We start from the raw sequence: 13,686 nt of genomic DNA on the forward strand, positions 1-13,686 counted from the left end.
TGTAGCACAATGCCAAAACAGGTTAAATATAGCAGATCTGAAAGAAGTAACTGTGAGCAAAATATTTCCTGTCCAAGTAGGGTGGAGAGATTCACACTGTAAAGAAAATAACCCTAATTGTTAACATACATCAGGTATTCTCTAAGTTTATTTAAGTTTATTATACTATTTAACCCTGATTTATTATCTGATTTTAATCCAGAGATATATCCATTTTCCAGATAAGAAAATTAAAGTTGAGGGGTTTGTTGAACCTGAAAACTCTGGTCCTCCACGGCGCCATTTGTAAACTGAGGAGGAAAATGACAGACATACTAGGAGACAACAAGGACACGAACACTGTAACAGATGATAATAAAGTCGTTCTTTCAAAGCCCTCTAACTTTCACCTCACTACATCTTCAGTCTTAAGTCAAATTCCTTGACTTCTGAACCGTCTGATTCAGCCATTGCTTTGTTCATTGTCATTCTAACATAAAGTATAATCTGGCACTTATATGTCTGTGCCTCTGCTGCAAAGGAGATGCTAAGCATACCAGAGAACTAAACAAATATTAGCTCCACTTCCCTTTCTTTATGATGTATCTCCTCTAGCTATCTTGCACTGTCATTTAAACATTGCCTTGTTACTGAATCTTGTATACGTCCTTCTCCAATTATACATTGAACACTTGGAAATAAGTACCAGTATCATAGTTTTATGTTCCCCAGAAGGGCCCATCCCCATTCCAAATGCTTATATATCATTTCATTTCTTGTTCTAAAGATACCTCTTTTGAACCCCAGGCTGAAGCGTTGGTAGCAGACAGGACCTAGCAGCAGGAGGCACAGTCAGCTGTCAGCGTTCTTTTATGTCAGTATATGTGGAAGTCTCTCACAGGCACACCCACCTGCTCCCCAAGATTGCTCTCCCTGCACTTGAAAAGCTGTGGGCATGCCTCCCATTTCAGTTCAGAGGAGATGAAGCCTTGGCCTGTATCTCACAGGACACCATCCCATCTGTCTTGCTGCCTTACACTCCACAGAGCCCTGTGCTGAACTCTTCCCTTTCTCCCTCCACATTCCAAAGGGGATGATCTTCCCCTGCTACTCCGTTGTCGAGGACCCAGCTCAAGTTCCACCTACTCCTCCAAGCTTTCTCTGATCTGACTAACCTTGGAGATAAACCCCCTCGGGCTCCCACTACAATTCAGCACCTACCCCTAGATGGCTGGCTGCTGTTATGAAAACCACGGCTGGCCCCTGGTTTTCATAAGCTCTTAGAGCATCTTTCACTCCATCTCCTGGGATGCCCACAGCACCCATCAGAGTGTGGTCACAATCAAGTATAATGTCAATGAACAAAACAATTTTTGCTAAATCAGAGAGTTGGAAAGTTGATGAGTTTGAATTAAAACAGGTATACTGAGTCCAACATAGAGGGCCCTGGGTTTCATTCTTCTCACTGTGGACAGAAGACCTCAGACCAGAGAGGTGTCTGCTATGGGCTTGCTGCCCCTCATGTCAGTCACCTGACCTTCATCTTCAGGCCTGTGCTGCTTCTGCCAGAGGCAGTACGTGTTCAAAACTAGCATTTGTTTCCTTGAGGGAATTCTCAATTCACATTTGAATTCTGTCCCCCCGCTGCCACTATGCCAAAGCTATTCTACCCACCAAGAATGTCCACTTGTTCTACATCTTCTGTCAAATCCTCAACACATACTCTTTGAAATCTTCCCTGACTATACCTTAGCCTGATCACACAAATAACAAAATTCCACTTTGCATCATGTTTCTACTTCGACTGCAGAAGAAGCCTTCCCATTTCAGCAAAGCATGCATCTGCAGATACACTGCCCACTTTCCCAGGGCAAAAGCTACATCTCATAGCAGACCTTTCCCAACCAAGTGTACCAGGCACAATGGCTCACACAATTCGCAATGCTGGTATTTTAGTAAATATTTGTGGATCAAAACACCAATTGTAATAGAGCTCTAAAGTATAAAGTAATGAGTAGAAAAGTTCACAGAGCTTTCACATCAAATCATCCCTTTTAGCCATTACTATTAATCAATACTTTTTAAAAAATCAAAGCTCTCATTGCTCAAATAACAATAGGTCACAGAAAGAGACACCAACAACGTACAGGACTTGCCACCCAGAGACTTCATTATTCTGTTACAAGCACATTGGTGGCCCACTGCTTCTGATGCGCTACTGTGTTGGTTCCATCAAATTCAGCTTCTCCATCTCCACCTTTCTCTAGGTCACAAATTCAAACTCTGAGAAACTCCCTTCCACTGACAGAACTGAAAATCACTGGCAGATAAAAGGAGTAATGAAGAAATTGCTTTTTACTAAATTCAGCTAACAATATTGCATGCTCCTTTTTCATCCCAAATCCTTTACTAGATCCTGGGGTAAAAGCAATTACAGCATTTAAATGGCTTGAAGAGGCTTCCTCTTCCTAAATATCCAATCAGTGTGTTCCTAGGTGCTTCAGCCATCCCACAGAACTTTTACAGTATTTTAGGTCAAAGTCCAATTTCCTTTCTACCCCAACCCAATTTCCTTCCTAACTCAAGCCAAATCAAAGAAGGCTCTGGCTTTGCAGACTGTGGGTCACTATATCTGATCTCAAAATGCACACAAAGCAACCCATTAGCTATTACTGAACACAAGCTGCCATGTGGCAGGGCAGACCAGGTGCGATGGGGATGGAGTGGATACCCCAGGAGCCCAGGCATGGCCCTAGACTCCATGCTCTTTAGAACTACATGGAGAAATGACATCCAGGCCCCTACATCCATTGCATGAGTGAAGTATCCATAGCAGAGTTTCCAGATGCCATCTGACAGGAAGCTATAGCAAAGCCCAGCTACAGAATATATTCTGGATTTCCCAGAAATTGTCTGTCTATACCATCTCTCTTGATTCAAGTCAGTTATTTTACCAGAAAGAATCAGTTCAAAAGATATGTGGATAATTTAATCCCTTTCTTCCTTCCACATTACTCTTTAGTGGTATGTCTTCACATTCAGCTCACTATTGCCTCCTCTCCTCTTCCCTATCCTCCAAGACTGACTCCACTGTTCTAATGGGTGCTTATCCCAATTCTATTTACCCCAGGGCACCACCTTCCCTGTCTGTAACTCTTTCAACCACATCTAACATTTAGCAAAGTGCACTAATCCTTGGTGGGATTGGTTTGGATGGTTGTTAGTGGTGCCATTAAAGAGGTTTGAAGAGCTCAGACCTTTAAGAAATCCTTAACATTCCTAGGACACCTCTAACGATAGAATCACAGAATTTTAGAAGGGATTCTCTATACCAATCCAAACTTTTTTTACTGTACAACAGTAGAAAGGCAATGCAGCTTGTCCCATATCATATGCTAACAGGTGTCAGCCCATGCTGCTTTCTGCATCTCTAGCCTCCCCTGCAACCTTCCCCTCAGCTGCCTTTCTCTGCTCAGCCTTCTCTGTTTTCCGTTGTGGCCAGGCTCACTCCATCACTGAAGAGTAAAAAACACTTGGACTTAAGCAACAAAGATGACTGTGTGGTTAAGTGCCAAACAGAGCAAGGTCAATAAAAAATACAATTAGAATTTTCAGAGCAAGTTAAGAGCTATGTGTGTTACAGTCACAATGAGATTCCAGTAGGCACTACTATTATTAACATATATTACATATATTTGATGACTGAATGAGTGAATTGATGACTGAAAAGATGGACATATAGTAAAATATGCTTAACCTTTTTTTATTTTTATTTTTTTATTTTTGAGACAGAGTCTCACTCTGTCACCTAGGCTGGAGTGCAGTGGCACGATCTCGACTCACTGCCACCTCCGCCTCCCAGGTTCAAGCGATTCTCCTGCCTCAGCCTCCCAAGTAGCTGAGACTACAGGCACCCACCACCACGCCCAGCTAATTTTTGTATTTTTAGTAGAAATGTGATTTCATCACATTGGCCAGGCTACTGTCAAACTCCTGACCTTGTAATCTGCCTACCTTGGCCTCCCAAAGTGTTGGTATTATAGGCATGAGCCACCACACCCAGTCAATATGCTTAACTTTTAAACTTTAAGGGAGAAACTTTTGGGTGATTGTCCCTGAAAGGTAGCCAAAAATACAAAAAGCCATTATTTTTGGCTTAAAGTAGTTATTATTCACACTAAGGGGCCCTCACTGTGTTGCTTCGTAATGCAGAGCATTAATATACCTTAAACGACATTGACTTTCAATATTCTATCTCTTCATAAATGATGTGATTCATTCAGGTAACAAAAATTATTCATAAATAAGTTCAGGGCTGTGTGGGAAAACCTGTCCCCTTCTTCAAGGGCTCAGAGCTTGGGGTGGCTGGATAAGTGACAATAAACAGCAAGGCAGCATAAGCTGGGTGCCTTGCTCTAGGAACTGGGGATAAGGAGCTGAGAGCTGGGAGGGAGGAACTAGTTACCCTCCACAGAGGAGGCTGGGTGCAACTAGTTGGCCTAAGAGGTCAAGGCTCTGGTTATAAGGGACCAGTCAGGGCACCTTCCACCTGGAGGTGACAACACAGAGAGAGCTGAGGTGTGGAGGCAGGTAGATGTACAGAATGCCCAGGGTCAGTGAAGAAACCAGTCTGACAACAGAGTCTGGGGCATATTGCATAAAATGGGGGTTCATTCAAGAACACAGCAAGGTGCCTGCTTCAGGCTGCCAGACAGGGCAAACCAGCTCACATGAGAAAGGGTAAAAGGAGGGGCACAGAAGAGTCAGGGAACAAATGGGCTGTGAAGAACTTTCCTGATTCTGGAGAACTTACTGGATTTGCTGGGACCGCAGCAACCCTGCTATTAGTTCTTTTCTTTAAATAGGCTAGAAATTCTGTCCTGAATGCCACTGCTTAAGTATCGTGGTTTCCTGATGGAGAGCCTCCTCTCGTTCTCTCTCTACCTTGCCTCCCCTCCCTGTGTGTTTGCACAGTTTTTTCCTTTTCTCTTGCTGATTCTTAAAGAGCATTTCCTGATAACTGGGACATCTTTGAGTCCAAATGGATACCACCTGAGACTTTGAGTCTCAAAAGTACATGGCATAGAAGGCATCTAATAATTTAACATAGACAGTTATACGGACATCAGTTAAATGAGTACAACACAAGGAGTCCTTGTGGGCATTTCTGATCATTGCAGGGGGTTATTAATTGCTGGGCTATGGCAACAATAATCCCAGGCACCAGTTTCCAGGAGGCAGCATGGAAATCCTCCCAGAGTTCAATTACAGAAATTAGCTAGTATTATTTAACCCTCATAACCCCCATGAAGTAGGCAGGGTAAGCATCTTTATCTTTATTTTACTGATTAGGTTCCGGAGGCTCAGAGAGGCTAACTGCCTTGCCGGGGTCATTTAACTGGGAAGTACAGGGACACGATCCAAAGCAGATCTTGTCACTTCAGGTGTGAGGCTCTTCACACTTTGCCACAACCGTCTGGCCCCAGGTTGGCCACCAACTTGTGTCATTTCAGGCAACCCAGTGTATCAGTTGCCTCATCTTCTGAATGGAGATAAAATGCTTATCTGGCCTTCCTCCTAAGGAGAACCAAGGGGGTGGAAGCCATATAAAGATATTTTTGTAAAGAACAAAATGGCAAGCATATAAAAGGGAGTATTTTTGCTGGGAAAATATAAGTTGCATCAAGGAAACATTTTTCCAAGCTGACAAAGTTCTAAAACTTTTCTCTGCTCACCATTCATCCCCTATTCCTCTTCAGCATTTGGAGTGGCAGAGCCTCTGCCCACCTGAGGGGTCAGCTCAGCTGGCTTCACCTAGAATTGTTTTACCTGGGTCCGCTGATCAGTAAATGGGCTCCTCCTGGCAGGGTGGTGGCTACTTCCCAGAGGATCCTGTGGACTTCAGGACTGCTCACATTCTTCACCTGGTATCATTTGCTGTGAATAGGGTAGGACGCCAACTGCTGGTTTCTAAGCTAATGGCCATTAAAAAAAAATGGTTCCTCGGCCAGGAGCAATGGCTTACACCTGGAATCCCAGAACTTTGGTAGGCCAAGGCAGGTGGATCACCTGAGGTCAGGAGTTCAAGATCAGCCTGACCAACATGGCGAAACCCTATCTCTACTAAAAATACAAAAATTAGCCAAGCATGGTGGTGTGTGCCTGTAATCCCAGCTACTTGGGAGGCGGAGGCAGGAGAATCGCTTGAACCCAGGAGGCAGAAGTTGCAGTGAGCCTGTATCACGCCACTGCACTCTAGCCTGGGTGACAAGAGTGAGACTCTGTCTCAATAAGATTAGATGATAAGATAAGATGATAAGATAATTGTTCCTGGACCTTAGACGGTACCCTCTAATGGGGAAAAAAAAAAAAAAAAAAAACACACACACACACACAAAAAAACCCTCTAAACAAAGAGCTTCTGGACTGAACCTATGAAACTTCTAGATGAGAACAGTGGTTCCTCAACCTTAAGTGGTATCCTCTATCAAATAAAAAAAAAAGCTCTAAAAAATGAGCTGCTCTGGATTGAAATCTATGAAACTTATAAATGAGTATAGTAAGGACCATAAGCTTCAACTCAGTCATCTATGATCACAGTCCCCCAATACCTTCTGTAGCCCCAACTTGATGTATCTAAGGGGGCATCAAAATCTATTAGAAAGCTCAGTGAAAATGGAAAATTAAAACTCAGAGCTAAGTAAAAAGGTAGATTGGCAGCATCCTTCTGCGTTCATAAATTATAGTCTGGGGACATCTTAGTGTTTTCTTTTCTGCACTGTTCAGGTATATGGCAGGCCAAAGGACATGCAACTTCATAAAGAATTTGTAAAACACCAGGATTGCCTTTAAAAACCACTCTAAAAGAAACTCAAACTTATGGCAATATGCATGATGGTATCACTCCTTATTCCTGGCCCAAAACACTTCGGGAAACTCACTAGGTTTCATCATATGCCACAAGATAGGAATGGAATTGATCCCTTCAGAGAAACCCCAGGACCAGACAAAATGATGTGCAACAGGGAAGACCTCTATGAGGCTTCCTTTCTTCAGCCCAGTGCTGCTAACCCTCCAGGACAGCCTCCTGTGCTGCCACCACCAGTCCCTGATAGGACTCCTCCATAATCTGAGTCCCTGAACAAAACAACACCATCCCATGTTTAAAGCACTGCAATTCCTCCTTACAATGCTAATGTGTTCATAATAATTTACTCCATTCTTCTGGCAGGAGCAAAACTGAAGCAACTTGAAATGCCATCAGCAAAAAGTTATTTATTTCCCATTCCTGAGCATCAGAGAAAACAGGGTTTCATTGGCTGGATCTGCGTTCAATAGCTTTCTGGTTTCAATTTAAACTTCAAGTCTCCAAGGAAAAAACTGGCATTCTGGGAGGTCCAGGACCAGCCAAGTTTCAGTGTCTCCACAGGAACCCAGAAAGGATGCCCCATCCAGCTATTTCTCATCTTCTATATAATACTTTGCATATTATATAGAAGCTTTGGAGCAGAGATTGAAGTACAACTAAAAATAATGACCACATTGAGACAACTCTCCTCTCCTAGAGGTACACTTTTGTGCCAGAGAAGTATGGATTCATCCCCTCACAGAATTCAAAGTTAACAGAAGAAATGGAACAGGAGCTCCAGGGAAAAGTACCTACCTATATCTTCTTCAGCAAAATCCTGCCTTCTGCCTCTCCTCACTCACCATCTTCAACTAAATCCTACAACACCACCAAGCACTGTTTCCAATTCCCCCAGCCCTCATTTAGGTCAGGTGATTCGCAAAGTAGTTCACTGGGAGTAAGGCAAGTCCATGACCAGAAGCCCTTGCACCAGGTGCTGTTGGGCTAACTCAAAGATACCTCCAGGTTCCCCTGTGTGATGTCCAGAGCAGGGCCTTCCTATGTAACATTCTGATGTGAACATACAAAAGATCAAATTACAGCCCTTCACTTGCCTAGCCCTTTCATGAACATATAAGGCAGTTGGTATTTTCTCCCAAGCTAGATGTGGCCCCCTTCTTAACCGACACTGCTGCCTCTCAGACATTCCACCTTATGTTCACTGCAAACCGTCCCCTCCCCCACCTCCAGTTTGTTTATTCCAGAGATACATCTATTTTCCCAGCTAAGAGAGACAAGTCCGTTTCCCTCTTCTGGCTCCCGTTGGCGCATTCGCTCACCACCTCCTCCCCAGCTCAGCTCAGGTTACTGTAGTGGCTAGCAACTCCCACAGCCCAGGTCTGACACCAACTCAACTTCCCAAGACCAACAGTTTGTTTTTGTTTTGTTTTTTTCCCTCTAATGGGGGAGGAGAGAGCGTGTGCCAAGCAACAACACTCTGGGTACCTGATCTCCATATCTTTTGCGGCTACATTCCCTGCAGCCTGCAAATACTCTGTTTAACCACATTTGATTTCTTTCTTCCTCCTCTTCCGACTTTCCCCAAAACACTCTGTCTTAACCTTTTCTGGCAACAGGCAATGAAATTAAGCACAGGTGAAAACACAGCACCTTCACCTTCGCTCTGAAACCTGGGAATCCAGAGCAAAAGAGCTCACACCTCCCTCAGGGAGTTTAAGGATGGTGGAAGCCACAGAAATCAGGAAAAAGGGGGAGTGACCTGGGATTGTAAACTGGCTACATCTTAAAAGTACTACAAACTTTCTCCTCCCTCACACGCCCCTGGCCGGTTGGCTCCGCCTTCCCATCCCAGCTGGGGTGTGCAAAGGAAACTCTCCCCCCAATGCCCAGGTCTGGTCCAGTGTTGCAGATGTGGCCTGCACTCAACACCACCCTTCCTCTCCAAAAGCCTCTTCTCTTCCCCATCCCCTCTTTCCCACAACACACACATGCTTTGTACAGGAAGATGAGTTTGGATGGGGCACAGGAGATATACCTATTTACTAAAGGAGGGTAAGAGATGGTGCCAAATTGCCAGATAGTTTTGGTGACAGCACAGAAACGTCAAGAAATTAGTTTTTACTATAAATATACAGAAAAAGAAGAAAAACAGGATAAAGAGTGAAGGAATGAAAAGAAAAAGAAGGAAAAATGTCAAAGAAAAACAAGTAATGCCAGTATTTCCTTAGAAACCTTGTGGACTACAACTAAACTTTAAGGTTTGAAAGGTGTGGATATTTGGCAGGAGGTAGGGGGAGTGTAGGGGCTGGAAGGGAAAGGTCTCTGCTGTAGAAGTCCAGAATAAACTGGCCTTTTGGAGGAGAGTTGCTGCAGGGATAAAGAGACACACAAATTGCCCTTTTAGCGTTAGATGTCAACCGTGAGATTATCAGGACAGTTTATTTGAAACGGAAACGAATCGGAAATCCTTCCCACAACAGTCCTTTTAGACAGATACACACCCTGAGAATCCAACACAGACACACATAAAGAATAAATGCAGCATCAGGGGGCAATAAGAACTCCCCTTCCACACTCCCAGTACCTCAAGCCTCATCTCCTATTTCCAATTGTACAACTTTCAATCTCCAATGAAAATATTTCCAGTTGGATCCGATTTCAGACTTGTAGTAAGCGGTCTGGATGGGGGGGCGGGGGGAATAGGTGCTGTACTGTGCAGGGGAGCGGGGCTGGAAGACAGTATTTCGGCAGTTAACTTATTTTTTTAGAACCAGCATGCTCTACCGATCAGAAATTGCTATTACCCAACAATGCTTCCATCACAAACAGACACTGAAAACAGCATCCCCGTTATCACCATCTTGCTAAAGATCTGCCCGGTCCAGTTTACCTGACTTTGTCCCTGCGGAACTTCTCAGACAGTATTTTGGTCAAAGAGATAATGGTTTGGAAGACAAAAACAATAAATCGATACCGAAGGCTTCCCTTTCCGGAGTGATTTCCCACTGGAAACCACCGAACGGGGAAGCCTGCCGTTCATTCCCAAGCCCACGGCTCCTCTAGAAACGCACACAATGCGTGCTTTCAAAAAGGCATTCGTCTGCTTTTAAGGGAATTCCTATCTGTTCAGAGTCCCAAAACCAGAGAGCATAAGAAAGAGACTCAAATACATTGATTAAAATTTTTAAGAAAAAGACTAACACACAGCCACAACACAAGCACACACCAACCTTCGCCGGCTGGACCACTTCTTGCCTGTTCTTCTTTCTATTAACGACACGTTAGATTCTGATACATTCCCCCCCAAAAAAATCCAACTAGGTTACAATGTAGCTCTCTAGCTCCACTTAACCTGCAAGTTACAAAGAGAGCAAAAAAAAAAAAAAAAAAAAAAAAAAAAATATCCTGCCTTCCCACCCCTTTCCTTACCCCCTCCCCCTCCCGAGTCCACTCCACCAACGCCAAACCCGCCAGCCCCGCCAGCCGGCGGCAGGACCGAGGGAGGGTGCAAAAGGCGAGGCGGGGGGAGGGGGGGAGATCAGATTAGGCGAAACTCAATAAGCTCCCAGCCCTCCAGCCCAAAGCTTCCACCATCGCCGCCACCAACGAGCCACTCCAATTGAGCCAGCCTCACCGCCCACCCGCCGGCCCGCCAGAATCGCGCCCATCTCCGGCCACCTCGCCTGGACCGGCATCCCGCCCCCTCGGCCCGGTCTCCCCCTTCCCTCCCGATGCAAAGTCAAAGACCCAGCAAGGCGACGTGAACTTTTGCATGCAGGGCACACACGTCGCCCCCGGTTCCGGGCGTACGGGGGCCCGCGGCGCGGAGGGAGGCTGGGCGCCTGGGCTCCCGGGCCAAGGTCGCCGCTCGTGCTCACCCATGTCCCGGCGGCTCCGGCTCCGCTGGCCCCGGCGCTCGCTCAGATCCCGGCTCCCGTCGCTCGCCCGAGCCCCCAAAGGTGCTGCTGCGACAACTCCATGGCGATGAGCATCTGTCAAACGGCGAGCCGCGGGCTGGCCGCCCTAGCTCGGGGGGCGCCGGGGCCCCCGGGCGCGCGGAGGCGGCGGCGAGCGGCGGGCGCCCCGGCCGGCCCCGCGCTTCCCGCCCGACTCGGCCGCCTCCGCCGCGCCACCGATTTATGGAGCGAGATATCAAGGGGGAAAATGGCGTCTCCGGAGCCCGAGGAGTCCTGGAGTAATCACATTCACACACACACGCCCGCACGCACACACACTCGCACACAGGCGCGCGGCGAGCCCTGCTAATTTTAGCAGGAGCCAAAAAAAAATTATATATATAAATATATATATATATCTCCCCGTCTCTCCGATCAATGCTTTTTTTTTGGCTTTTTCTTTTTTTTTTTTCTGCTTTTTTTTTTTTTTTTTTTTTTGCTTTTCTTCAAAGGATGGATTGGAGCGTTAAAAATGTTGCAGGGTTTGGGCTCGCAGGAGGCGGCGCGCGGAAGGCTAGGGCGCTTTTGCTGAGCTGTGCAGTTCGGTCCGCGGCACCCGGCGGCCCTACCCGCCCGCTCGTCCGCCCGCGGTCGCTAGTGTTGCCGCCGCCGCCGCCGCCGCCGCCGCTCCATGGCCGCGCCCGCCCCGCGCCCCCGCCGCGTCCCGTCGCCGCCCGCCCGCGTCCCCGGCGAGCGCTGGAGTGGGATCGGCCCGTGTGCCTGCCTCCCGCGCCCTCTCCGAGTCCCGGACTCCTAGTGAAAGGAAGGGGGAGGGCGCGGGCGCGGGAGGGAGGAGGATCGGAGCGGCAGCGCGGCCCAGCCGAGCAGGGACCACCACCCCGCGCTCTTCCTCGCAGGGGGCGCCGGTGACCACGCTGTTTGCCCGGAGGACCCGGGGCCGCTTCCCAGACCGGAGCCGGGGGAGGCGCAGCCAGTAGCCAGCCGCGAGCGACCTCTCTCCTCACCCGCCCCCCTGCCCCGGTGAATTTCTGTCAATTGAAGGGAGCGGGGCTCTTCCCCGGGGAAAAGGAGAACAGTTCGTGGACGGCGATGCGGGACCCCTCGCCGCCCCCACCCCGCGCCCCTCCCGCTCCCCCGAGCCCTCGCGGCCCAGTGGCTCCTGCGCGCCGGAGTCCGCCGCGAAGACTGAGCGGCAGCGGGGAGCGCGGCGGTCTCGGCGCGGGTTCCTGGGCTCAACACTGCCACTATCTGACACAACAGGAGCAGTGTCGGGGGGGACGGCGCCCAGGCGTGAGCTGTGATAGGCTCTCGAAACTGGGCGCATTTTTTTTTAACCTGGTAATTACATTTCACTTTCAGGGGTTTATTTTTTTATTTCAGGGGTTAATTTTTTTTATTTTATTTTATATTTCTTTTATTAAGCGACTTGTATGCATTCAGATCTCATGTACATTTTCTTGTTATTCACGAGAATTGGACACTTGAAGGGAAGGACACAGACATGACAAACGCACAGTGGCAGACAGTTGTCTTCACGGTGATGGAATGAAAAAAGTGGAATATCTTCAGTTCTTACAAAATATGGTGGCATTTTTAATCTCTGAGTGTTTGTGTTTGTCCTACAAAGGGGGTCTTTCAAAGGAAACTAGGGAATGGAACCCTTCAGATACATGTCTATGTTATAAAACAATATAGGTTAGATACGGATTCGGGAAGGTCTGCAAATAGTTCCGCTTAAAGATCTTGGGGTAAAGTTGACTCTGAACTGGGATTCTGAGAGCACTCCCATCACGTCTTCATGAGAGCTGTGGGCTATTTGGACTGAGGAATGATTTGGAGGTGAGTCGGGGGCATTCCCTCACCGACACCATCAGTGGCTGCCTCCCTGCTACTGGCTGCTGGTTTGAGTTCCTTCACAGAACTTCTTCGTCAAGCTTTTCACAGGAACACTGCGGTGAAGTAGAGTGAAAGAAACTGGGAGACTGGGGTGCACCCCTTCCAGCCCCAATCGCATTCCGATTCATATCTGGATGGAGGTTCAGTCTGAATCAGAACCGATAGTCCAGCCTTTTACTGATCCAAGTGCTCTGTCCTCTATTTTTCAGAGGAATGTTCTGACTGGCCACAAACTTTTCGTCTGTCACTGCAAGACTTCCGGTGGAGCCATGTTTCAATAGGTCTTCTACTATGGTTTATTACTGCGTCATTGTTATTGCTGAAAAAATCATTCTTATTGCTGAAAGTTAGGAAAAAATAGCAGGGTCTATGAGCTGATGACAGAAGTAGAGATCAAAGCACAGAATACAATGTCAAAACAACTCTTCCTGTAATCAAATCACCTTTCCCATTTGCTTGTACACCGAGATTTCTGAAATCCTACACCAAAGTCCACAGAGAACTAAGATAGCATGTGGCATATTCCCCACCCTTTTCCAATGGAGAAAGTAGCCCCAGAAATCAGAAAGGTTTTTCCACAAGCAAATGGCTATCTGATGTCATCCAAACCACAACTAAAGCTAATTGCCCAGTCCTTTTTCCTTTCTCTAAGGGATATAGGCATATTTACAGGGTCTTCCTTCCTGTGGTGTTGTGTGGCTTAGAGAAGTAGCTAAGTACCTTATTAAAATTCACTACAATAGATGTTAAGTCTGTAGAATTATAGTGCAGTAGAAGTTTACCTATGAGATCATCTATTAGAATCCCATCTTTTTAAAACTGAGGAAATAATGGACTACCCCAAGCCACTAAGTTAATTCAAAGCCAGGAATAGATGCCATGTTCCTTGACGACTTCTCCAATGTTCCTTCCTTATATGTAGCCCATCTTTGAACCATGAAAGGTGAGAGGAGAGAAAGGAAAGGAGGAATATTTTCACTCTCTTATATATATATGAAAAAATATATATGCCTCTGTGTGGGGCAT

General features: G+C 46.7%; 1 protein-coding gene across 3 annotated transcripts in view; it reads right to left on the reverse strand.

The window, feature by feature from the left end:
• The window catches only part of SETBP1 (SET binding protein 1), a 372,922-nt gene extending 361,610 nt beyond the window's left edge, over nucleotides 1–11,312 (reverse strand). Inside the window, exon 1 of one of the 3 annotated variants that reach the window (XM_012440796.3) lies at nucleotides 10,726–11,312. The gene's annotated coding sequence lies outside the window, so the exon portion shown is untranslated. Of the gene's footprint in view, nucleotides 1–10,077; nucleotides 10,219–10,725 lie in introns of those variants that run through there. The other 2 variants (XM_012440793.2, XM_064379223.1) reach the window with 2 other exon arrangements.
• Between the last annotated feature and the right edge of the window lie 2,374 nt (nucleotides 11,313–13,686).

Source organism: Aotus nancymaae, unplaced genomic scaffold (assembly GCF_030222135.1).
Source record: "Aotus nancymaae isolate 86718 unplaced genomic scaffold, 86718_ANA_hifiasm-v0.15.2.pri h1tg000020l, whole genome shotgun sequence".
In the NCBI taxonomy this organism is placed as follows: domain Eukaryota; kingdom Metazoa; phylum Chordata; class Mammalia; order Primates; family Aotidae; genus Aotus; species Aotus nancymaae.